Source organism: Cavia porcellus, unplaced genomic scaffold (assembly GCF_034190915.1).
Source record: "Cavia porcellus strain 051 isolate PalLab524CR breed Dunkin Hartley unplaced genomic scaffold, mCavPor4.1 scaffold_1, whole genome shotgun sequence".
NCBI classification, from domain to species: Eukaryota; Metazoa; Chordata; class Mammalia; order Rodentia; family Caviidae; genus Cavia; species Cavia porcellus.
Window position 1 is genome coordinate 203,799,064 of NW_026947484.1, and position 26,703 is coordinate 203,825,766.

Here is a 26,703-nt window from a genome sequence, read left to right on the forward strand (position 1 = left end):
TCAAAGGAATTTGCAAATAGACATGAGAAAGAGAGCAGCAAGATAAGAGCAGGGGTCAGTGCCCGGTATCTGAGTGTTGGACAGGCAGCCCCATCGCTGGTCTGGGAACTGATCTGTGGCCTGAAGCCCCTGATCTTGAGCAAGCTCCTAACAGTACCACTGAACTTTCTGCAAAATTTTGTCTAGATCCTTGTTCAGATAGTTCAAGCTCTAATCAAGTGTAGCGTTTCTCTGCTGAACTTCAGTGCCAATGAACACGGAATAGATATCAGTTTTTCTGCCTCTGTGTCTATTTCCTGTTGTTTCCTTATATGTTCTCCCTGAATCATGAGAAATTTGGATAATCTAGTCACTTGAATAAGGCATTCTACTGGAAAACCACCCAATATTTCTGTGTCAGAGCCAGAAATTATACTTCTCCGAGGTGACTGGCCTTGCAAAGGACCACAGTCTGTAATCAGTGACTGGAGATGGGAAGTGTAACACAGCCATGATGGGGTCACAAGAAATCAAGAAAGCCACTGTTTGTTTCCAAAGCATGGGCATGGCTTCATCAGGCTCATTACTAATAAATTCATAGTCAGGGATGGTAAGAATGTCAAAGTCGGGGCTGGGGATTTAGCTCAGTGGCATAAGCGCCTGCCTTGCAAGCAGGCAGTCGTGAGTTCAATCCCTGGTACCGATAAAAAGGAAAAAGACAAAAAAAAAAAAAAAAAACAAAGAATGTCAAAGTCTGCTCTATCAAAGATCATCTTTAATACAAGGAGTATTGAGAGGGTCCATGACATCTGTGTGTTCTGTGAGTAGAACACCATGTATGACACACAATCGGGCTATAACTTTGGTCCCCATAACCAAGGGCAAAGGAATTTCATCTGGTAGAACTTTGAGTTGTGAGGCATGTGTCATTTCCTTTGTTGTAAGAACCTTGTTTTCTGTCATTTCAGTTTAAATGTTGATCTCTCCTCCTCAAACAAAGTGGAGAAAATCTCTATGGGTTCTCCATAAGATGTCTGATTTTTCCTCATTCTACTCTTATTTACTTTCTTACTTTCAAATTAGGAATAAAATCCTTTAGACATACACAGCAATCATCATCTTCTTCAAAATGTGTTTCATCTATATTTGAATAGAACCACTCATGTATACACCGTTTCTGTGTGCTTGGAAGCATGAGTAGGTTCTGTAATCTTCTGTGAGGCTTTGGCATCTGTTGTTCATATTTGGGCTGTAAGAGTCTATGGAACCTTTGCAACTCCCTGACTTCGCATAGGTGATCTTGTATTTGTTTGTCTATCATCATCCTCATCAGAAAAGAGTTGACTTCAGTTTGAATTTCTGAAATGAATTTCTACAGCAGGACTTACATATCTGTCTTTCCCACCAGGGGTTATCTGTAAATCACTTTTCATTCCATGTATTAGATAAGCTTTCCTTTTTTAAACTGATGAGAGTTTTGCTGAAGAGCCCTCATCAGCCAACTGGTTGATCTCTGCATCTTAAAGAAACTACTCAACTTTTTCAAAGGCTATCTCCTGCATAAATTGTGGGGCTAAGTTTCTCTTCGTGAGGGAAGTTCCAATGCAGAGGCCTTCTGAGCTGCACTTCTTCTGCCCCTCCCTGCACACGATGTATGGCTGGCACACCACTGTCCCAGGTATCTGCACCAGGGGAACTTCCTTGAGAGCCCAGAGGCTAGGGCACAGACTGTGCATTAGCCTGGAGAGGACACCGTCAGGAGTCCTGTATACCCATGTTTCTAGCAGTACACTTTTGTGTTTGTAAAATCTTACAAACGATAACAATATCCATGAATTGATGAATGGATAAAGAAGAGGTATTTTTTAATAATACAATGGCATCCTACTCAGCCATAAAGAAGGGTAAACTTCAGATATTTATATCTAAATGTGTGGACCTTGAAACCACATTCTTAAGTGTACTAAAGCAAACACACATGTATAAATATTGCTTTCTTTGTTGTGAGAAGTTAAAAATGTAAATAAGGCACAGAATATATACTAGATATAATAAAATAGAAAAAGCTCAAATGGGAAAGTGTCTGAGTTACTTTTCTCTCATTGCTGAGACAAAGCACCTGCCACCCAAATTTAAAAACAGCAGCTTATTATTTCACAGTTTGGAGATTTCAGTCCATAACAGACTGGCCCCAAAAGAGAGAGGAACATAGCAGAGAGGCAATAGTTCATGGCCCTGAAATACAGAAACCACAATAGGAGCAAAAGAGAAAACAAGCCTCTTTCCACCCCATTTATCTTGTCTGAATACTGGGGTTAGGATGGCACAAAACTTGTCGGTAGCCTTATCCAGAAATCCTTCACCTTTAATCCTGAAACCCTTAATCACAGCATTGCACTATGCATCAGTCAAAGACTCTAGATTCACCTAATTCTGAAAAGACCCATCAACAGCTACATGTACCTTTGTGAGACCAGTTAAAGACAATCATAATAGAAGGAGAACTTGGATGGAGGGACCTGGAAAGGAAGGAATGAAAGAGAAAAATGAGAAAGATGGAAAAATGGAAATGCAACTCTCTAAGAGGCAAAGAGGAGTTGAAGAGAGGAAAAGGGAATGGGGAAAAGCACAGGAGTAAGATAAATCATGTACAGATAAAAAAAATTCTTGTTGTGAAAGTGATAATTATGTATATTTAAAATATACCAATAAACTTAATTTATAAATTTCCCAATTACTGATTAGAGAATAAGTAGTGAAATATGGTTGAATAGTTTAAAAATAATTACAAACTCACACACGTGAAATGTGTGTGATTACATTCATTTTTTGTAGTAAAACAGGCAATGGCAAGATGAAATCCAAGGTGCAGTTATGATTTTCACAAGGCTCATCAGGAATGAGTGTCACAGGTGATGACATAGGAATGCTCTGCAGGAGAGAATGGGTGAGGGACAACAATCTGCTCCCTGTCAGCATCATCTGTATGCATGGTCTCAGGGGGAGGATCAGGCAGAAGGAATTTTTAGAAGTAATACAAACTTCTCTCCAAATGAAGTACCAATAAACTTCATTGAAAACAGAAGAGTGTCTTTTACCATGAATCTGGTTTCATTTGTACAAGACAGAGTCACAATGTAAGTACAGAATACAACCCTTTTCCCCTATCTTATATCTGGTCACATAATCTGCATCTGAATTTGCTAACACAGGAACAGTTTCATCTGAATGAAGAAGGAATGCTTTTCCATTCACTTTAAATATTCATCAAAATTAACAGAGTAGTTTTGGTTGTTCCTTGGTAACTCTATGAGGCTTATAATTTATTGTTTCACTTACATCTTAAAATGAAAGTTTGAGTTGCTCAATGTAATATCCAGACTCAGCGAACACATTTCTCATCATTTGTAGCTTCTCATAATTTGTGTGTGGTGAGTGATGAGAGCAGAGGAAACAGAACCTGAACAGATCACCAAAAAAAATCTGGAGATATGCATGAAGGATTTATTCACTCAAACACTTTGAACCCAGCCTATTTTATTGAGTTTACAAAGCCCTCTTCCTCATGGGTATCTAGAACTTGCCACAGTTTGATTGGCTCTCTGGGCTGTCATTCATGGGTCCTAGGTCAAGTCACTCTAAACCAGGCACACCTGGTATTGAATGCTATCAGGGATGTGACCTAGATCCTCAATCTCCCAAACAAGTACATAGCAAAGGCTTAAATAAATGAGACAAGTGGCATGATTTTAAGGCTCCAGGAGAATCAAAACCCTCTACAGAGTACAAGACTCAGTGGGCTAAGTCAGGGAATGTCTCTGGGTGGCCCATATTTATTTAGTGTTCACACAAGGAAGGGTTTAAATGGAATATGCAGGAAACCTGAGCAGTGCCCCTTCAAGCAACAGGCTGTGCTAATTAAGTAGAACAATCCTAGGAGAAAGTCTCCAGGTGAATCTGGCTACAGAGTGAAATGGCTGTAGCCAAAACCTCCATCCTGTTAATTGGGGTTTGAGCTAGGTGTCCTCAACTGTGGCCTATCTTGCTCTTTGAGGTATCACTATGTTCTCAGTTCAGCCATGCCCTAAACCTGCACATGTATTCAGCGTCAGTGGCCCAACAGTGCACATTCTTTTTGGTGGGCTTTGTTTTCATATTTTCCTCTCTGTCCGTCCTTGTCAGGACCTTACCTCTGTTTTCATAGTCTGGGTATGAAGATGATCACAAAAATGCACCCAAGGCTTAGTGAATTCAACAAGGGGATTGTTGTGTATCTAGTGCAGTAATTTAGTGACGCTAGACTGAGAAAATATGTATGTGTATGACTGAGCATATATTTTATATATTAAATAAGGATATTGATTTAAATTAGATAAACCCCTCCATCTTTGGTCTCTTTTGCACTTTATTGAGGGTCGTGAGGGGTAGCTCTCTTGATTCCGTGCACTTGGTTGTATCCATGACATGCACAGAATCTCACTCCCTGATTGTTTTTCGTAGGTCCTTATGCCATTTTTCTTCTCTGGTGACTTTCTGTATCTAACCTTATCCTTTTGAGTTCTCCTTCCAGGAAAGTATTAACTCTTCCTTTTCAGGATTTTTAAGAGAGCATAGTAAGGCCACTTTGTATTATTTTGCTTCCCACAGATTCTTTTCCACTGCATTTCCCCCATCCCAATACATCTGTCCCTGATGTTGGGGAAATGAGTGAGGAATGACATGGAATCTTTAAGCTGAGTGATGTCATTTTTGGGCAGGGAGAAGTGGGTGGAGGTTTCAGCATACAGTTTTTTCAATTGTATATTGTTAAAAGGAAGAAGGCACCATCTGGGGATTCAGTTGAAGCATTGAAGTTAGTTTTGGTACTTTTATTGTTTCTGTAATACAGTCAGAGAGAAACCTGAGACTCTATAGCCTACAAAGCATAGCAAGAGAATGGTCGCTAAGAGGCCTTACAATGCAGCAATCAAATGGTCACACAAGGAAGACATTGTCTAACTTGCTGTAAGTCCTGGGATGTTGGGGAATCTATAGCCTACTGTCCATGTAACTATTAGGCTGTTTGGCTGATTTGATTATCCTACAAGATAATGTGAGCCCCGGTTTCTACCTGGTGGGAAGTGTTACTTTTTGTGCAGCATCATTTAGTCTTGTACAGATGGCCCTTGGTGGGGAAGCATTCGTGCCAGAATTTGATGATATTCCAGCAAGATTTCTGAAAGCAAACTGCAACAAATCTTGACATCTTACAAATTACACAAGTCTCACAGCATTCTGGGGCCAATCAAAATGATTAGCATTGAAGTTGGTTATCTGCAACAAATTACGTATTACTCCATATGACTTTACTTAACAAGGTGCTTAAGACTAAGTGAATTTGACACCTGCATAATCAAATAACCTCTTGCTATATATCAGTGACAATGAAGGCATTTTGAGGTTTAGTTTGGAACTATGTACACAGGCAATCATTTCCTCTGTGTAGGGAACCAAAATGGATCATGGTCTTGTGTGATCATGTGACATCCTGTGAGGCATAAGAGATTTTTCCCTTAGGTTGCCTTCCTTTGTAGCACCCTGGACATTCGTGATTTCTTTGTTCTGGGGTGCAACAATCCTCCTGCTTACCAAAGCTCATTACTCACCAAAGTTTGGGTAACGCATCAAAGTTTTCAGATGACCTAGAAAGTATTTTATTATACCATGGGTCTTTTAAAATCTTGCAGTCAGAATACTGACTTTTCTTTTTATTTCTGTTATCATTTTAACTCTGGCCTCCAAACCTCAGTTGTTGAACTCAAAGGAGATCACTTACACCAGTATTTTAGTGGGAGCACTGTGGTGAACTGGATATTCCTCTCTGGATATTAATAATCTTGAAATATCTAATATACTCAAACAGCTGTTATTTCCTTACTAATAATGGTTGCCTTAGAGTTTGAAGCCATGTAGAATGTTAAAAGATAAGTCATGTAATGTTGTACAGGGAAAATAGAGATCAAGAGCAGCATAACATTTTAGATTAACAATTTTGATGACACTATTATATTATGTATGTTTAGATTATTAATTTTTAATTTCTAGAGTGATATTATCTTGACTGCATAGTGTTTGAGGTCTAAATGTCCTAACATATACATAGCATAGATATAACAATCATATAAGCAGGGATTGAAAGTCACATCTTTTGACTGGCCTTTCAGTGCTGGGGTGGCATGCACATTGCATTAGCTGAAATGTGAGTGAGTGGAAGTCAGATACTTGGACATGAAAAGTTTACCATTATAACCGTTCATAGTCACCAGTTTGCAAAATGGTTTTCAGTTTTGTGTCTTTAAAAATCTGTACACTTGGGAAACATGCAGCCTTGAATATAACGTGAAGTCAGCAATGTCCTGCTACAGGAATACAGAAATCTATGTATGTGATATTCATCTACTTAATTTTTACTCTTAAGGTGAAACCCACACTCTTTTTAACAGATTTTACAGTGTGAACTTCACTGACAAGGTTCCATTTCTTCAAGGCAGTGTAGGAAGTTATTGTCATATGCAGACATCTTCCTAACCCCCAGGACTGGTTTGAGCCTCGGCAGGCATTATGTCCCCAGGTTAGCTGTGAAACCAGTGAAAGATTTTGGGTGAGTGAATGCTCAGGGATGTAATGGGACCCTCATGCTCCATATTTCTCTGCTTCCTTTCCCAAGAGGAGAATGAGCCTGACAGAGGTAGCCGAAATAAAGTGAAATTGGGAGAATTTACATTTGGACTTTCCAGAGACAGTGGAAGATATTCCTACACACATTCCATTTTTCCCCTTTTTTTGTTTTAAGAGATTAAGGCAAAACAGGACATAACAAAGCATATCAGAAAAGAACAATGTAAACAACACAGAATTTCACTAGAAGAAAACCCCTAATTAAAGGTAACTACCACAATTCTCTTTCTTTGAAATAATTGAGTATAACTGCACACACAATACTATCAAACATGACAAAATAGTATAAAAAACATTTAGGAGAATGAGAGTATTACAAGGCCTTTAGAACCAAATAACTGAAAACAAACAGTGGCTACTATAATATCTCTATTTCCGTACAAACTTTGTTTATACTTTCAAACGTAATACAATCCAATAAGGTACAACATGATAGAGCCGATGGAAACAGAAGAGCAAAAGCATGGTCAGACTCAGAGTAAGATGATATTATACCAGTACTGGCTATTATAATGATTTCTATCCCTCAAAATAGCTGTTCACACCATCGGGTTTAGCTCAGCAGCATAAGTGCCTGCATGGCAAATATGAGGTCATGAGTTCAATCCCCGGATACCAAAAAAAAAAAAAAAAAAGAAAAAAAAGCTACTCCTATCCCTGTGATGAATTAATGGAAGAATGTGCCCAAGTGTCATCCAATGAAAACTGGAGCCTGAAGAGCTAAAATTTCCCACTCAAGATTGGAGTATCACACTGAATGAGAAACGGCTCAGACAGAGATGTCTCAATAATCCCTTCCACCAGTGCAAGGGGGAAATCAGGCCAGATTCTACACAGCCCTTCTGAATCATGTACTTTTTGATTTATGACAGTAGCCATGCTTGTGTTTTGTACATGGATGGGAATGTTTTGTGTTTTGGTACGAAACGTGTTGTTCCCACTGTACACCTTAATCTCTCCGCAGCTGGAGAAAGCGACAGAGAGTTTCCAAAAAAAGAAATTATTGCAATAAGGACAAGAGAAAATAAAGAGGCATCAAAATGCATCAACACATAGAATTCCTTCCAAATTTATTGGCATTTTGTAATTCTGAATGCTTTGCTGTCCACATAGACATTAGAGTATCCAGAACACCATATATGAGAACATTTATAAAGTGCTTCTATAATGAAAACATCATTGTGTTCTTGCATAGCATTAATACCATCATAGATTGTGCCAAACTTATCAAAATCAACCAGTTCAAGCCAGAGTCAAGGAGGCAGAGAGAGAGAGGAATACTTCCCAAAAGAGTCAGTCTATAGCCACCACACCTGCAATAGACAGGACAAGAGAAGACAGGAAGCTTCCACACTTGGGCCGAGTTAATAAACTGGATCAGCTATCAGATGGGTCCCAAAGTCCAGGAGGTAGTGTGAAGGATCTGAGTCCTTGCCCAAATTGTGAGGCTGTGGCAAGCAGCCTCCTAAGAGCTCCTTTGAAGCTGAAGTCAGGCAGAGTGCCCATTCCTAGGGTACTTCCTGGCTACAACAAGCAGGCCTCCTGATAGCTTCTGCTTAGCCTTGTTCTCAGGCCTGTCCTGCTCCCTGGTGGGCAAGGTAGAAACTGTCATTGTTTGGGAATCTCCTTGTTCACCATCCAGTGTGACAATGGCAGTGTGAGTAAGGAGAGTGTAAAGCCAGGGTTCTTCATAGATGCACCTGCTCTGGCTGCTGTGCTTATAAGAGAGGAAGAGGCAAAAGAGATCCCTGTGCGTCATGCACTATGGGAGGGCATAGTGGAAGACCCTAGATGCTGACAGGCTGAATTCAGGTCCAACATGTGGCTTCCCCCAGGTGACAGTCCTGACACCATATTCCCTCAGTTCCCCTTATCTGGCATGGCTTCAGAATGTACCCTCACATCATCAGGATTTCATCATGCTGGGAGGCTTCATTTGAATAGCTTCAACATGGACACCACTCAATGAGATTAGAAAAATGGGCACCAGCTCCGTAGGTGGACTACTGAAGGGCAAGTGCATTCTCTTGTCCTAACTGGAATAGTCCTCTGCCTCTCTACTACCCACTACACACTTTCTTGTCTTGGAAGCCATTGTCTCAATCCACAGGGTCTGGTCCACAGCCATAATGGGACTATTGCAGTAGGACACATTGCAAGCAGCTGAAAGCTGAAATAAAATTTGGTGGCTGAGTGCATTTGCAGGGGGAAGCTCCCCTCTCAGATATTTCCAGAGGTGGGTCAATGTTTAAGCTTATTTGTGCCCAAAGTGGGCATTATTTTTCTCAGGATGGTCTCAGAGTAGCCTATAGCAACAATGCTGTTAGGGACTTGGAGTTCTGTACCTTCTCTCAGCACCTTGACATGAAAATGCTTTCTGAGAACAACAGATCCTGGGTTGTTGCTGGTGTAAGCCCTCCCTCGGTCCTTTACCCATCCTTGTGGACCAGGGCACAAGGTAAATCACTTGGAATCCCAGAACTGATTGCTTATTTAGCAGAAAAAGTAGGATCTATCTTTGGAGTGGATCTGGGTGACTTAAGTGCGTCAAGGTTTCAGTGTAAGATTCTTCCAGGACATGCATTGGCTTTGCGGACTGTGGGGCAGCCAGATACCATGTATGGTAGAAGTGATATGAAGAACATGGCGTGTAGAAAGGGGAGTCATATGAGATGGGATAGCAGAGGAAAGATGGCTGTGGATTAAGGTAGGCGAAGTGTAGGAACAAAGGCAGGCTGAAGAGCCCCATCGTGTCATCCTTTGGCTTTCAAAAAGTCAGCCATACTCAGTGTGATTAGTCTACAATTCTCTTCTGTGTGGGAGATAGAACATCAGAGCAGGCAGGGGTGTGTGTGTGTGTGTGTGTGTGTGTGTGTGTGTGTGTGTGCGTGCGTGTGTGTGTGTGTGATGTGTGTTGTGTGTGTGTGTGTGTGTGTGTGTGTGAGAGAGAGAGAGAGAGAGAGAGAGAGAGAGAGAGAGAGAGAGAGACCAAGGGACGCCTAAATGCTGAGACACCTGAGAAGCCCTTGGATGTTTCAATTTCGTTTGGCTACACAGTATTTAGGGTCTCTTTGCATCCAGTGCATAAGGAAGGGATTCTCCCAATGCTGTATCTCAGGGCAGTCAGTACCAAGGTTACTGATGTGTTTAGACAATGACCCTGGCTCCTCCTGAGCCTTTGCCCCAGGGGAATGGGAATGGGGGAACATAATCCTGGATCTGCAATTGTCATCTATGAATGTTTTGACTAAACTTTCACAAAAACCATTTGACCAGGGTCCTTGGGGAACCCGCAAACTCCAGGGTGAGAGCCATTACCTTCCAGTGACTGAACCTGATTCCTGTGTACTTCACCTCATAGGGAGGCCTCATCCTGGACAGACCCCAGATCTAACTTTCTCCAGATCTGGCTTTACCAGAGGGGTCGCCTGAGACTGTGTCATCTTCAGTGAGCTCCAGACATCTAATATGTATTGAGGTATTTCTTTGGTTCAGCGCTCACTTCCTGTTTCTCCATGCAAATGCGATGAACAGTGAGTGGCCAACAGGAAGGCATCCTACAATTTAAAATATTTAATATTAAAGAATCAAAACAGAAAAACAGTTAGAAAAAATCCAATGTTAAAAAAACCCATTAAGAAATCGACACTACTTAATATATAGAATATTGTTGTCTTAGAAATAGTTATTAAGATTACAAGATCTGGGCATAATGATGATCAAGATTTTTGAGACGAGGTCTTGATACATAATTCACGCTAGGTCTAAACTCCCAGTCCTCTTGCCTCAGGCTTGACTGCTGGGATGAAAGACAGTACACACTGGCCACATGACCCTAACTCCAGCACTCACTGTCTCTTCTGCTGCCTATCTGGGGCAACAGCCCCACATGTGCACCGCAGTCACTGACCTCTGTTGCTATCTTGATGCTCCTCTTTCCTATGTCTCCTGGCCAGCGCCTCTGAGCCTCAAGTCTGTTCCATGCCAAACACTGTCTTAGCCCTTGCTCCTCACTGATTCCTGCGAACTTGAACCTCAAATGCTCTCACGTCAACCCTTCTGTGCACAGTGCCAGGTTGCATTGCAGGTGGATCAATCCAGGCACCTCTCCATCCTCCTCAGGCCTCATCTGCCCCATCTGTGTCATTTCCTTTCTCAGATTGAAAACTTTATCATTGAACTTCTTCCCACCTCCCCTGCTACAACCGTCCCCCAATCCTTGCCCCTCAGTTGACCCAAGCCAGGCTATCGCTCAAATGAGATGCCCCAGAGACTCATCTGGGAACACTCCTCTCTTGGTTTCTCCTCAACCCTGCTCAGGTATCCACATTCCTGGGTGGCTGCTTTGGTGCCTCTAACACGCAGTTATGTTTCTCAGAATTCAACAACCCCTCATGTGATGACTATACCTCCTGCTTTCTTTGATTTAAAGTGTCATGGTGGTAGCAGTGGTAATACTGATTGAAGTGAGGGGCACCAGGCTGAGCTATATCCCCAGTCCTATATATAGTTTTACTTTGGTGTGGGTTCTCACTCAGTTGCCCATGGTGGCTTTTACATTTCAATTCTTCTGCCTAAGCCTCTGTGCTGATCTTGTTCTGATTATAGGAAAAATGACTCCTTTAAGGTCATTTTTCTCTAATCCGTTGATAGATGCAGTTAGTGGAGTTCCAGTTCACATATGGAGTCCCTTTTTCCCCTCTTGGACACTTGAGTCTCTGTTTTATTGTTTACTGACTGTGTCTGTGATGAAGCCACATTGAATGTGGTTGGAAATAGATAGGGAAGAGTGGAACAGGGATAGGAGATGACTGACAGTGTCTCTCACTACTTGGATGTGGCATAAGTCTGTGTCTTTGACTCCTAGGAGGTGGCAGTTTCACTTGACTAAGGTGGAGGCAACAATGTAGCTGAGATGATTTTTCTGCTCCTATGCGGTGTTGGGCATAACATGGTGACTTTGATTTCCTACTGTAAACACCAATCCTAAGGTGAACCACTTGGCTACCACTGCAAAGGGCTGAACACAGGCACTGTTCCTGGTGGGCACAGAGCTACCCCTTTCCAAGTGTTTTAGGGGACAATCTCAGAAGCACTACCTCAGCTTGGGCCTCTCTGAGAGGTAACAGGAGTTGCAATTCTGCAGGACCATAAGGTTCTGTGCATCAGGATTTTTGCACTGAGATGTCAGGGACATAATCCTGTGGTTGGTGGGCCTTCTGGTTCCATAGATTTCTAGTGTATGAAAAGGGTCCAAAGATGTGTCCCCTTGCCATGGTTTTGGAATGATCTCTGTGTCAATCTACTCCACCTTGCCTTGGTGCCTTTTGTCTCTCATCATCTATTATCCCACACACTCTACTCTTAGATACCCCAAATATCTGCCTTTCCAGAGCCCTTACCTGATTATCCTGGGAGTCTGGCTACAGAGGGATCAAGCTCAGAGTTGGGATCAGAACTACACGTAGAAGTGAGTCCAGGACTTGGGAATTCAAGGCCACCAGCAGGGTGATATCAGCCACAGGAGACCCAGAGCCATAGATTCATGGCAGTGGCTGAGCTGGCAAGTTTCAGAGGGCAAAGAGGGGTTTAGGGAGACTAACCAGGAAAATTGTATGTGACCACCAATACTCCCCACCACCAGATGTGCTGATCCTTCCTTTGGTAAGTCTAAGAATGGACATGCAGTTTCCAGCATCAGTTTAAGAAATGTGTGGCAAAATACCTGCTCCCATCCCTTCCCAGCCAGAATTGTGTCAGGTAGAGAAAAGGTAAGGCAGCAGAAGACAGGAAGGTTACTGTCAGAGCTCCACAGTCTGGCAGGCACAAGGAATCTATATCGGTGTTCCCTCTGCCTGTTCCTTTCATTGGATCATGGCTATCTGTCAGTCATACCACAGCTCTGCACAATCTCTCCCTTCTGACCCTGTGAACCTAGGAGAGGTGTTTATGGCAAGACCCTCCTCTCCGAATCCACAAAATTCAGGAATGCCCTAGGTACACTTTCCAGTATCAGCAAACTGAGACTGAAGGGACAAGAGGCAGGAGGCTCACCAAGAATTTGGGGAAGCCTGGATGACATACTGAGTTCACAAACATCCAAATTGCAGAAAAGCACCATATAACTAAAAAAAGAAGGAAGATGGTGCCTGCCTGTAATACCAGCCCTTGGAGGCAGAGGCAGAAGGATCACGTGAGTGCATGCCATTCTGAGCTACAGAGCAAGTTCAAGGCCCATGTGCACTTCAAAGCATTACCCAAAACTATTACTTAAAAACCAAACAAAAGCAAAATGAAAGGGAATGCAAAGAAAAGAATGTGCTGTACCCACAGGCCCTGTGGTGCTTCTGAGGTTGGAAAATAGGGAAGGGTTTGATGTCTCATGAGGGCTCACGGTGCCCAGATCCAGGGTATCACAGGATAGCCAGGCTTTCAGGCAGGGTGAGATGCTTTGAGCTCTTTGCATTCTCTATGCCCATCCTCCAGTTTACAGTTGCACAGGACAGAGGACAGAGATGAACGTGGATATATGGATGACAGATGTGGCTTCTCATCAGAACAGTGAATGCTGAGACATAGATGCAGTTTGCTGGGGAGCCCTGGCAGGGGCATCATGTGTGTCAAGGTGGACTGAGTTACACTGCTATGTACAACAGTTGCTTTGGGTCACAGGATGCCATAATTTGGCATTAGGCTTGAGAGCTCCTTGGAGAGGGGACCTTAGGGACTTTGGGAACAGAGAAATTCATCCTTGTATATCCTCTTGCCTTTTCATCAAATTCCTTCAGAGCACGCCATGCATTGGAGATGATTATGAGGATCATGGGTAGGGAACAAAGAGTCACTGTTCCAGCAGTCCAAAGACTGTGTGTCCAGATTTCACACTCTACTGAAATCCCTGACCTACCTTCCTGAATTGAAGCTGCTAAGAGACCTAAACCAGGCCAAGAACAAGATCTCTGTGGCTGCTTTTGGCTCTGTTCGCCTCTGTTCTTTCCCCAATATCCTTGTCCCCCATTCCATTTTCCCTGACCCACTTTAGCTTTGCTCTTGTTTTCTTCATGATAAGGTGGAAGAGTGCTCTTGTGGTCTGCTTCTGGTAACCAGACCAGGGGTCAGAGTGGATTCCCATGATCTAAAATGTGAATCCCTAGGAACCTCATACTGGGCCAAGTGTAACTCACCAGCCCTCTCCAGCCCTCTGATTATAAGAAATAGAGTTGTGGACAAGATCTGGCTGTGGCTATTGTGAAATAGACCTACAAATGGACAAGGGGTCCTGAACTCTTGCTTTTCTCATCAGAGAATTGTCCCAAAGCTTTTGCAGAGGGATTCTGAGGGATCACTAGCAGGTGTTTGGAGTTCCTAGGAGAGACTGCAGGGGCTGGTGGGTGTATGCCTGCAGGACAAAATAAAGGCCATTATGGAAAAAAATTACAGGACCGAAATTATTGACTCTGCTACACTGCCACACAACATGAGTAGGTAACTTGGAGTGGAGTCCTCCGCTGCTCCTGCCATGTCAGAAGCTACTGTTGCATGTTTTTGAAAGAAAGGGCATGCTGGCTTGGTGAAGGTCAGGGCAGGAGGAATTCTGACCCATACTTTCCATACCGAGCCCAACTGATAGCTTTTCAGAGGATTCTTTGCTTCCCTCCTTTCCACTCACTGACACGAACTTGCAGATTATGTGGAGATCTCTGCTCAGCTCTTCTCCGGTTAGAGTAAGAGTGATCTTCCAGTGTTGATCCCACGTGCACAGGCCCTGTTCACATAAACAGTGGCTCTGATATTTATGTAAACCTTCTTGTGAGTGGTAGTGTTCAGTCTATAAGTCCTATCAGTCCACTCAGGATGCATACACAGAGTGATCATTGCAGAGAAAAGGCAATGGATGTTAAGACATTTTAGACCTTTATCCGGTAAAGACCAGGGGCAGATACCAGCACCTATTGGGGTCAACCTATGGTACCCACGATAAGATAGCTTGAGAAAATGGGTCCTGGTGGCAGCAGAGTCTAGCACCCTGTAGAGATAGACCAGAGTGTCCAGCAAAGGTAGCACTAGTGCAGACAAGAAAATAGAAAAAAATATATTGATCTTCGCACTATGTTCAAGTTTTGAAGAAGAACTAAAAACTCACCAAAATAGAGACAAAAATTGAGATTTTAAAATTGTACTTTTATGTAAAATAGTGGCTTCAAGATACTAAAGTTGGTCAAGCCTTTTTTCCCTTCCTATTTACTCATAAATAATCTTAAGTAACGTTTTACAATAAGCCTGTACACAAAACTTCTTTAAATTGTCTTTTCCACCTGTTCATCCCAAGGAAGCAGCAGTATTGGTGAGCAGCATATCTCAAGTTCAGGGACATGTAGATGGCTTGGATTGTAATCCGATAGTGAGAAAACATGCCCTAGATCAACCACCTTGGAGACACACCATTAAATAAATGTGACACAGAGGAAATTCAACTCTCAATTTGCTGGGAGTCAGATACCCTGTGCTAGTGTCTCCCAAATTTGAAGAATGAATTCTAAAGAACAGCAGATGTTAAGAGTAGGAAAAACTTATTAAGAGATTGCTCCTAAGAGAGTGGAGCAGACCCTAAAATAGATTGTCAACGAGGCCACCTCTCTTTAGACTATTTTATAAAGCAAAATCACGAGGTGGATGAAAAATTGTAAGGTAAATACAACATGAGTCATGTGATAATCATCCAACATTATTATAAATGTTATCAGTTTAGCTATTTTCAAAATAACAGGGAGGCAGGTCACAGAGAAAGAGTGCATGGAGAGAACAAAGACATTTTGGGGAAGGAATGCATCTAGAGATTATGGTTAACTACCTGTGTGACTGATGTCTATCTGGACTTTACTGGGCCAGGTGGTATCAGTTATGATAATCACAAGTTATTGTTTATATTTAGGGAAGCTTGTGTGCTGAGTCATTCCCTCTTCATCTTGAGGGCAGGGCTTGGTGAGAAGTGCTTCCAGCTACAGATGTAATATGTTATCTTCTGCACTGACTCCCTCAAGGACACTGGCCTGGCTGACTTATCATAATATGTATACTTAGCTGTCTGTAGCAAATGTACTACAGTCTGGTTTGTAACATGTCTCATTTTTCTGAGCACCCACTCTCTACTCTTAAGTATGTCCTAAAATAAACCCTTCTCATATCTTTTTTTCTGACTTATCCTTAAAATTCATTTTCTGTGATGGAAGACAGCTAAAGTGCAAGCATTCCTTAAGAGGGTGATTTAGCTTCCTTATTTCAACCCGGGGGCCTCGTAGGCCCAACCCAGTGATATTTATCTTGGATATCATTGAGGGACATAAAAGACATGAAAAAAGCGGAAAGCTTCAACCTAGTTGGATCAGACCAAAAGCTTTATATTTTTCAATTTTTTATGCTCTACATCTCAAATGCTGTAACTTTTCCCCCTGGTATTATCAGAAAGAGGGAGATAAGACAGAGACAGATATATATCTACTCGAGAATTGCCTGTTCTGGCATGGCTGTATGTTAAATGAATAATGATCTCCAGGCTGACAGGCTGGTGGTCATAGATAACATGGGAGCAAGATGCAACAGAGAGATAGAGATGACACATTGTAGTCTTCGTTTTGATTTCCTGGTCCGAGAACCAAAGCTGTGTTATCCAGGGCAAAAGGACCATTCCTCCACTGGGATGAGAGACTCACTGGGTTTGAAGCTCAGTACCAGCAATCAATTGAAGATACTGGTTTTAACATGTTGTATCTTACTATATTTCACTATATGCGATAGTATAAACAAAATTCTTTATAGGCAAAGAGATAATATAGAAACCATTGTTGGTTTTCTTTTAGCTGGTTCAAATACCCTGTAATTCTTGCATTCCCTTGAGTGGCTTCACACTGTCTTGATATGCTTGATGCTATAGCATATGAAGTTACACTCAAATAATTCAAGGAAAGAGGCACTATGGCGACTGCTATTATATTAGATTATCTGATGGTGAAACACAGTGATGCTTAAATTGTTCGGTTCTGACCTGCATTTTTCTGTTACAATGTCCTCTCTTATCTCAATACCCCCCCTTTTTAAATTAATCTATTTTGTCTCATTTTTTTAATTAAGGGAAAACTAAATTTAAAAATAGCGGAACATATTATAGTAACTTTTTTGTCTTCCTATTAACCTGATTTGAGCCCCAGTATTGCTCTTCCCATCCTGTTCTGTCTGATTATTCTATATTCTATTTTGTTTGATAGTATCAAGTTTGAGGGTATAGGCAACCACTTTGAAGGCAATAAGATATACTATAATGCTCATTATGGTTTGACTATTATTCTTTTTTTGAAGCCCTGTAAGGTCTCCAGCGTAGGTTTTATTGGTCTTGTTCTGTACTGTTTTGATCAATTCTATTATACCTGATGATATAGGCAACTCAATTTAAAAATAGCAAGAGGCACAATGGTAACCACTTTTGATCACCTGGTATTCTATTTTTGCATCATGTACTATGTCCACCCTTCTGTTCTAACTGACTCTGTTTTGCTTAGTCATGTTTGGTTTTATTCTCTTCAAAAAAAGTAGTAAGAGTGGGAATAATAAAACCCAAAATGTCTAATTGTTATTGTAAAAAAGAGAGGAAAGGAAGGTGGACTAAGGGATATAACCACAGGTATATTTGAGTGTGTAGGATGGAAAATCATATTACTGAGCTTTGTTGGATCATTGAACTGAACTGTCTCCAATATCACTGTATGAATGTCCACTTTATATGCTTTAATTTTGTAATTTGGACAACTGTTTCTGGGAAGATAATATGAAACCTATTAACTGGGGATTTCTTCCAGTATATATTTTTCTTGAAATTTTGTATTACTTGTACCCTTTTACTGCTTTTTTATCCTTTCTTTTTGCTCTTTAAATAAAAAAAAGACACAACTTTGTGAATATAGATTCTTTACCAGTAAAGAAATAAAGGAGATGATATGTAGCTACCCTAATAAGAATCATGGAGGGGGCTCTGGAAAGATGGAGTCCTGTGGGGCCTATGGGACTGAGTGATTTTATTTACCTGGAACGTAGCACAACCTGATAGCTTCACTGGGCTGTCTGGATTAGGCCAGGCCTCCTTTACTGTATTTTTTTCTTCCAGTGATCTATGTGTAATATTTTTCAGCTCTTTATTTATTTGTCCATGACAGGACCTTACTTGTGGAGTGGAGAGCAGGTTTGCCTGAAGTTTCCTTGTTTATACTTAGCTTCAGGTTAATAAAAGTGTGTGAATATCTATTTTAGTAATACAGTCACCCTAAAATGTTTCCATTTCTATGCATACATACATAAATATGTGCATGTATGCATGTATAGATGTGAGTATATATTTATATGCATTGAATAGGAGTCTTCTTCAAAAAGAATCAGCTTCTACTTCTCTTTCTGATTCCCCTTCAATTTATTGGAGATGGAGAGAGACAGATTTTTGTATTCATGTACCAGGTTCTCTGTGCTCCAACTGTTAAGTTCCTAAAGCCCCATGTATTCTCTCTCTTTTTAAAAAATAAAGTTTTTTCTTCTTTCTCTGTCCTGATCATTAAGCTGGTCCCATTGAAAGGTTTCTACTAGATTTGTGTCTCCTTCTTGTCAGATGTAGCTAGAAAACTAATGAAACTCTTGTTCTGTTATTTTCTTGCCTACAGACCCTAGCCCAAAAGGCACACCCTGTTTCTCTAGAGTCATGTGAAGGGGCAGAAAGCTCCATCAGGTAAGGTGACTGCTATTAAATGCATGCATTATTCCTTACCAAATCTACAAATCTATACTTATTATTTTAAGAGTGAGGTAGTATATGGTGGAGGAGAATTTCAGGGATAAATAAATCATCCTTTGTAACTGAGGCTAGAAGTATTTCACAGGGATGTTATACCCTGTTTTGTGTCTCACACCATCCACCATGTGAACACAGCACAGGGTGATAAAATTGCGGAGATTCTGATACTGAGCCTTCTGTGGTCTTGTAGACTTCCCAGCCTCCCAAACTATGAGAAATAAATTTCTTTATTTAGAAGTGTCATATATTTCACTCTTTTATTTAGAACTGCATAAAGAAACTGAGACAGGCGTGCAGCTGGCTATTGCATTGGGGATAACTTGGAACACCTATTGAGGGTCTCAGTTCAAATATGTAAACAGTGAAGCATCCACCTAGAGAAATCCCCAAAACTGTTTGTCCCAGAGCCCATCAGGGTCCACTTTTATATCTGATTCCCTGTGAGTCTGGATTATATCTTGATCTACTCTCTAAATAATTCACAGTGGTTATGAAATTTCCACACAAGACTCTAAGTGACACCTATAACATAAAACCACACATATTATCAAATTTCCTTGTCTCTTTCAATAGAGACAATTTCTCAGAGTTCCCATTTTTAATGTCCTTGACACTGTGGCATTTGTTTTAGCAGCCTTACCTGGGATTCACTGTGTTTAGCTTGAAGACAGGTTTCCTAAATTAATTATGAATTTTTCCTCTATTTTCTCTCTTTTGTCCATATTTCTGCTTTAAATTTCCCCATTTCTAAGTCTGCATTTTAAATAATTCAAGGAATTATGTGGGTTAAATTACTGTGTTAATCCAGTTACAATTTCAATGTCATCTCAAATCTCCTTTGGGGAACAGGTGGATAAGATGAAGCACAGAAGAGACAGCCATGTGAAGACAAAAGATGTGAGTGATTGAGTTATGATGCCAGGGAGCTGGACAAGTTCTATCTTTGGGGACTGGAAAAATCAACCTTATTTCCATACCTTCATTCTCACATAGTGATCTGCTGACTTGGGGCTTCTTGCCTTTGGATGCTGCAGTTTCGAGCCACCAGTCTACAGCAATTTATGGCAATAATTTGATGATTTGGAAGATTCTTAAATGGTCCAGACTGCAGTGGCTAATGACTGTAAGAAATGGGCTGTTGTGAGAGCTGCTCTTGGAAGTCCACAATTGTAACTCACAGAGGAGGACCTGTGGATGTGGGGCTTAGGAGGTACCACACTGGTAACCTGAAGCAATCGTGAGGAAGGGGCCTGAGGGAATGAGCACAGCAGTATATGAAGAGGTATCAACATGCATGTGAATCCATCAGTCTCATGAGGAGTTGCCCAGGATCGCTAGGAATCCATAGTCTAAGCATTATACAATGAATCAGTCAAAAACCCTGATTCTGCTCCATCCATTAACTGCATAAGACTCTGGAGGGAAATCTAGATACAAACCACAACATTCCATCCCCTGGCCCTCAAGGACTCATGCACAACACTTTATGCAAAAGGAATTTTAATCTATCTCTAAGAACTGCCAAAGTTCTAACAATGCAAGAATTAATAAATCAGAGCTGTTTTTAAGACAATAAAAAACCAGATTAACCTGCCGCCAACCTTATCAAGAAATAGAAAGAAAAATTTCAAATTCATACAATAATGAAAAGAGAGAAATTACTATAGATACAATAGAAACTCATAAGATAATAAATACCTACTTTGAAAATCTTTACTCACATAGCATGTAGAACACAGAGGAAATGGACAGATTTCCAGAAATTACCAAAGCTCAATTAGGAAGATATAACGATTTTGAGTAACACAATATTAGTTATTGAAATTGAACATGTAATTAAAAATTTACCAACACAAAAAAGCCTTGGTCCTGATGGATTCATGGCTGAAATCTACAGGAAATTTACAGAAGATATAATACCAATACTCCTTAAACACTTCAATGAAATTGAAAACGAAGCAATCCTTTCTAACATATTCTCAGAGCCAAGTTTTACTCGTATATACCAAAATGAGAGAAAGACTCAACCAAAAAGGAAAACTATATTCCAATCTAACTAATGAACATTGATGCAAAGATTCTCAATAAAATACTGGCAAACAGAATGTGGCCAATCATCATGAAGATTATACATCATGATCAAGTGGGATTATCCCAAAAATGCAGGGATGCTTTAGCATATGGAAATCAATAAATATAATACACTGTATCAATTAGAGCCAAAAACCAAACATTACATCATCATCACAATAGATGTAGAAAAAGCTTTTGTTAAAGTCCAAAACTTGTACATCATAAAAACTCTACAAAAACTCAGGAGAGACAGTATCTACCTCAATATGATAAAAGCCACCTGTGACAGACTAACAGCCAAAATTATGATAAATTGATGAAAAGGAAAAGCTGTCACTCTAAAGTCAGAAACAAGACAAGGATGTCCATAATCATCACTCCTATTCCATATAGTTCTCCAAAAATTAGCCAGAGTCATCAGACAAATGATAGAAATAAAAGGAATAAGGACAGAAAAAGAAGTTAAACTGTCACTATTTGCAGATGACATGACACTGTGCAGAAACCCTAAAAACCTCATCAAAAGACTACTGTATTTAATAAGCCAATTCAGCAGTGTGGCTGGATACAAAGTAAACATTCAAAACCCAATAGCATTCCAGTACACAAGCAACAAACTCACTGAAAGAGAAATTATGGAAATGACACCCTTTTCAATAACATCCAAAACAATAAAATCAATGTTAAGAATCAGCCTAACAAACCTAACAAAGGATGTAAAAGATCTACACACTGAAATCTGTAGTAATCCATTAAAGCAGATTGAACAGGATGTCAGGAAATGGAAAGATATCCCTTGCTCTTGGTTAGGAAGAACCAATATTGAGAAAATGGTCATACTCCCAAAACTGCTATATAGATTTAATACAACTCTGATTAAAATGCCAAAAGCATACCTTGCAGATCTAGAGAAAACATTCCTAAAATTTAATTAGAAACATAAGAGACCTAAAATAGCAAAGGTAATCCTGGGAAAGAAAAGAAAGGCAGGAGAGTCACAATCTCAAACTTGAAATTAAATTACAAAGCAACAGTGATAAAAATCAGCATGGTACTGGGCAAAAAACATACCTGAGGATCAATGGAACAGACTAGAACGTGAAGACAGAACCACAAAGAAAACTTTGCCGCTTTATCTTTGACAAAAGGGCTGAACACCACAATGACTCTTATCACACCTTCGATAGCAACAGAGACAAAGAAAATCAATCCCAGTGAGATCACCCAGTCCATAACTGCCACTAAATGAGGATTCACAGTGTGTTGGCAACCCAAGCTCACAGGGTGGGCCAGTGAGCACCTGACACAGACATGCACTCTGAAACTCTCAGAAGTCTTTGGGTTAACAGTCCTGTATCATTGATTTTTTAGGGATGAGTACAAAGCTGCCTTTTTAAGCACTCGGGAAAATGATAAGGGCAATACAGAACCAATATATATATATATATATATATATATATATATATATATATATATATATCTGCCTCTGTATCTGTCTCTGTCTGTTTTATCTATAAAAATGTTTATCTAGACATATAGATATGTATGTAGATACATCTAGATATTAATATAGGTATAGACATATAGATATAGATGCACATGTATATGTAGATGATATATAAATAGAGATCTCCAGTGCTAAGCTGACCACATGAGAAAGGGTACAATTCATAAGATATAAAAAATAAATCACCATATAAAATGTAGGGAAAATAACAAAATCATTAACAACCAGTCTAGTGGCTGCCCATGAGATGCAATTATGGAAAGGGAAATTCAAATTTCAATTGGAATTCTGATAATATCTGTTCCTCAGGGATGTATTCTACATATACATGGATCTTGGCCTTTGTATCTATCCCAAAAACCTACCTTCCTTGAGGGTGACAAGTTTCTGTCTGTTTGACCCAGGACCTGGAGCTTTAGTACTAGGTTATGGTGATGGCTATAATCTCACACAATTATACTGTTGTCATACAGGGGAGAAAAAAATATTAGAAAATGTATGACATCTTAAATATAAGAGCACAGGCAGGAAAAATAAATCTCAAGCGCAGCCTTGTCAATGACAAATAGAGGTAACTATCAATCTGATAACTTTAACCATAGGACCAAATCCTACACTTACACACCAAAATCCAAACTATCTATCTACTAGGAAATTATATACAATGATTTTCTTCTAAGTGGAGTAAATTTGCTCTGTTGTGGGAGGGCTTATTTGTATGTCAATTTCTTTATCAATATCTTGAAAGTTTTCTGCCATTATTTCTATTTCTAAGAAGGATGGCAACAAGATACAGAGTTGAATGCTGTCAAATATAGCAGAAGCAAAGTCATAAGGTAAAAGGTTTGAGTACCTGGAGGACACAGGATGGAAAAATGGGAGAAGAAGCAAAGGAGGATTAGAGTGATTCCAAAAAGAAGACACAGTACTTGCTCCAGTGAAAGTATCACATATGGAGATATTGGAGAAAACTGAGAAACAATACAAGTAGAGTGAATCACAAAGGGTAAGATATCAAAATCATGAAACAGAAAAGAGAGAGATAAACCATGAGAAACAAAAATATCCACAAAAACCAAAACAATATAAAAAAAGCAACATCAAGAAAACACCCAACTGGACAGAAAAAGGAAGACTTGTCAAAGAAACAGAAAAAATAGTAGTAAAATTCCCATGATATTTACAGCTTGAGGTGGGTCGAAGATCTGGAAAATGTGCTGTGTACTCATGACAAGTTTGTAATAGGAATTTTCCTGGTTATAGGGTTTACAGTGGCCTCTGGATGCAGGGGCTGTGGTTTGTCTTCTGTAGCTGTAGTTTTTCCCAAGTCATTTAATAAAATATGCTGATCCCACCCTATTATTTGTACTCCATATGTCTGTGTGCTGAAGCACAAAGCAAGTTCATATGAGTTACTAACTGTTGGCTGTGTTGTCCCTGATGTTTTGAGTTCCACTGCTTTGGAATCATCTGCCCATCAAGTGTACCTCTTCCTGGGCATTCCTGGGATGCAAGAGTCTCACCTGTTCCAGGCCAGCATGTGTACCCCATCCAAGACCTTGTTGTGTTGCTGAATCTCACCGGGGGGTGCCAGCACGTACATCTCTGCTAAGCCCTTTGGGGGTCACCAAAATGAACTTATTTTAAGTAAATTGATTTGTGATTCTCTAAAGACATTTTACTATTTCCATGCTTTACTTTTTCTTAGTACTTATTTGCAGTATAGAATGATTAAATCCCTCCATGAAAGGTTTATATGTATACAACGCATTTCCTAATATGTACCTTTTATTTGGTTTCTATTTATATTTTGTACTTCATAGGAAAGAAAACTCACATGATATATAGCCATGAAAGTATAAATTCAAAGCCTGTGCATTTATGTACATGTCACTAGAGGTTCTCGTTCTTTATGGCAGAGTAGTATCCCTGAGTGTTAGTAAAACTATCACATATTTTTCTATTTTCATTTGGATACCAAAAGTCATTTTAAAGTGGGCAGATTCCTAGAAACATATGAACTCCTAAAGCTGGGTCAAGAAGATGTAAAATTGCTGAATAATCTAGTTCCTATTAATGAACTTTAAAATGTAATTAAATCCTTACAACAAAGAAGAGCCCATGCCCAGATGGATTCACTGCAAAATTCCACAAGAAACACAAAGAAGAATTAATGCCAACATGCCTCAAACTCTTCAATGAAATTGAAATGGAAGTAATTCCACCTAAGTCATTCCTGGCAGTAAATATTTCCCTAGTACCAAAACCTGAGAAATACCCAACTAAAAAAGAGAACTACAGGCCCGTCTCTGTAGTGAAAAAGATGCAAAACTTCTCAGTAAAATTTTGGCAAATAGAACGCAGCAAATCATCAAGGAGACTACACACCATGACCAAGTGGGGTTCATCTCAGGCATGAAGAGATGGTTCAACATACATAAATCAATAAATGGAATCCACTGCATCAATAGAGCAAAAAATAAGAATCACATCATGATTTCTATGGATGCAGAAAATGCTTTTGATAATGTCCAACACACATTCATGCTAAGAACCTTACAGTAAATTGGAATAGATGGCCTTTAACTCAGTATGATAAAGGCCATTATGACAAACCAACAGCCACATCATATTAAATGTCCAAAAGCTGAAAGCCTTTACCCTAAAATCAGGCACAAGACAAGGATGTCCATTATCACCACTCCTATTCAACATAGTGCTGGAAATACTAGCCAGAGTAGTTAGACAAGAGAGGAATAAAATGAGTAGGGATAGGAAAAGAAGTTGCATTATCATTATTTTCAGATGACATGATCCTCTACATGAAAGCACCCAGAACTCTCTTGAAAGACTCCTAGACATAATAAATGAATTTAGCAATGTAGCTGGATACAAAGTCAATACAGAAAAATCATTAACATTCCTATAAACTGAAAAAAATCACTGATAATTAAGAGAAGCCACACCATTCACAATAGCGTCCAAAAATGAAATATTTAGGAATCAAACAAAAGAAGTAAAAGATCCATTCAGAGAAAATTATAATACACTGAAAAAAGAAATCAAAGAGGACCTCAGAAAATGGAAAGACATCCCTTGTTCATGGATAGTAAGAATAAATATTTTGAAAATGGCGATTTTCCCAAAATTTTATACAATTTTAATACAATCCCAATCAAAACACCATTAGCATACCTCATAGATCTAGAGAAATCTCTCCTAATGAGCCTAAACCCTATGGCAATGTCCCACATGTGTCCAGTTAAAAACCAAGAGCTCAGAACAAAGCCTCCCATGAGTCCAACTGGCGGTCCAGAGCCCACAAGAAAGACTCACACCAGTCTCTTTTACGTATCCATGCCAGGATGACCCAAGGTCAGCGGTGGAAGCGAGAAAGTCTATGCCAGCAAGATGAAGGAGCTGTGCTAGTGGGATGAGGGTTCTATGCTGCAGCCTAGAAGTCACACTCTCAACAAAAAGCAGGGTTAGCCTGAAAGGCACCACAGCTCTCCTCAGCGACACGGAGGCCCCGAGCTCCTCTAATGACAAGCACAGTCAGGTACGTGCCAGGAAGCAGCGTGAAGAGTTCATCCTCTTCACAGAGACCAGGCAGCGCACGTCTTCCCCTCCGGAGCCAGGAAGCAATGCTCAATGTGAAGACCAAAGCTTCTCCAGGAGAACCAACAGCTCAGACAGCAACTCGTAGGAGAATCCACAATGCCTCATTAATGCCTCTCCCTCTATACCTCCCTTCTTCTCCACCTATTTATCCTTGCAATCCTCCTCAGATGGAGTATCTTCTCTCAATGCATGCTGATGTAATCCAGCTGGCATTAAGTTGACCACCGGTTCTCAAACCATAACACTCCATGATCAGCACTGGGTACTGTAATGTCTTTTTTTAAATTTAATTTAAAGAAAGACTAAACAAAACAGAATATGTGGACAAATAATACATAATTTCAAAGAAAAAATAAACAATAAGAAATCACTAGTTGATGATTAAAAATCGTCTTCTTTCAAATAGTTACTCAAGATTCTAATGTGGAGCATATATTCAAGATACTAAAGTGGAGCATACAAATTGGGGATTCAAACAGTGAGAGTGCAACCAATTCTCTTCAACTATCCAACAAAAACTTTAAAAAATGATTATCGATACTATACACTTAAACATACATGCAGTTATCCATATCTTCAATTCTGCTGAGATTGAATGAACCCAACCAGGCTAATATCACTCTGAATAAAGAGTAATACTATTGCTGGGTGTTACATTATAACACTCCAGGATCAGCACTGGGTATTTTACTGTGTCTTTTTCTTCAAAGTATGTGTTCATTTCATCATCTACCATAAGATCAGTTCTCATAATCTGTTTATAGATTCTACACATGCATGAGTTAAGACATGTGTTTCTATTCTTTCTATATTAGAGGGAGAAAGAAAACAAAGCAAGACAAAACAAAACATATTCCTATTAAACCTTGAAATGAAAAAAAAAAAACATGTAAGACCATTGTACATAGAGTTCTACCATGGTTCCTGTGTTGTCTCTTATTGTCTTAATAGAATTGGCTATATCATAAGACATAAT

General features: G+C 39.9%; 1 pseudogene; it reads right to left on the minus strand.

Moving 5' to 3' along the window:
- On the minus strand, window positions 1–23,709 carry LOC100720619 (protein lin-9 homolog; annotated as a pseudogene).
- Window positions 23,710–26,703: the final 2,994 nt, after the last annotated feature.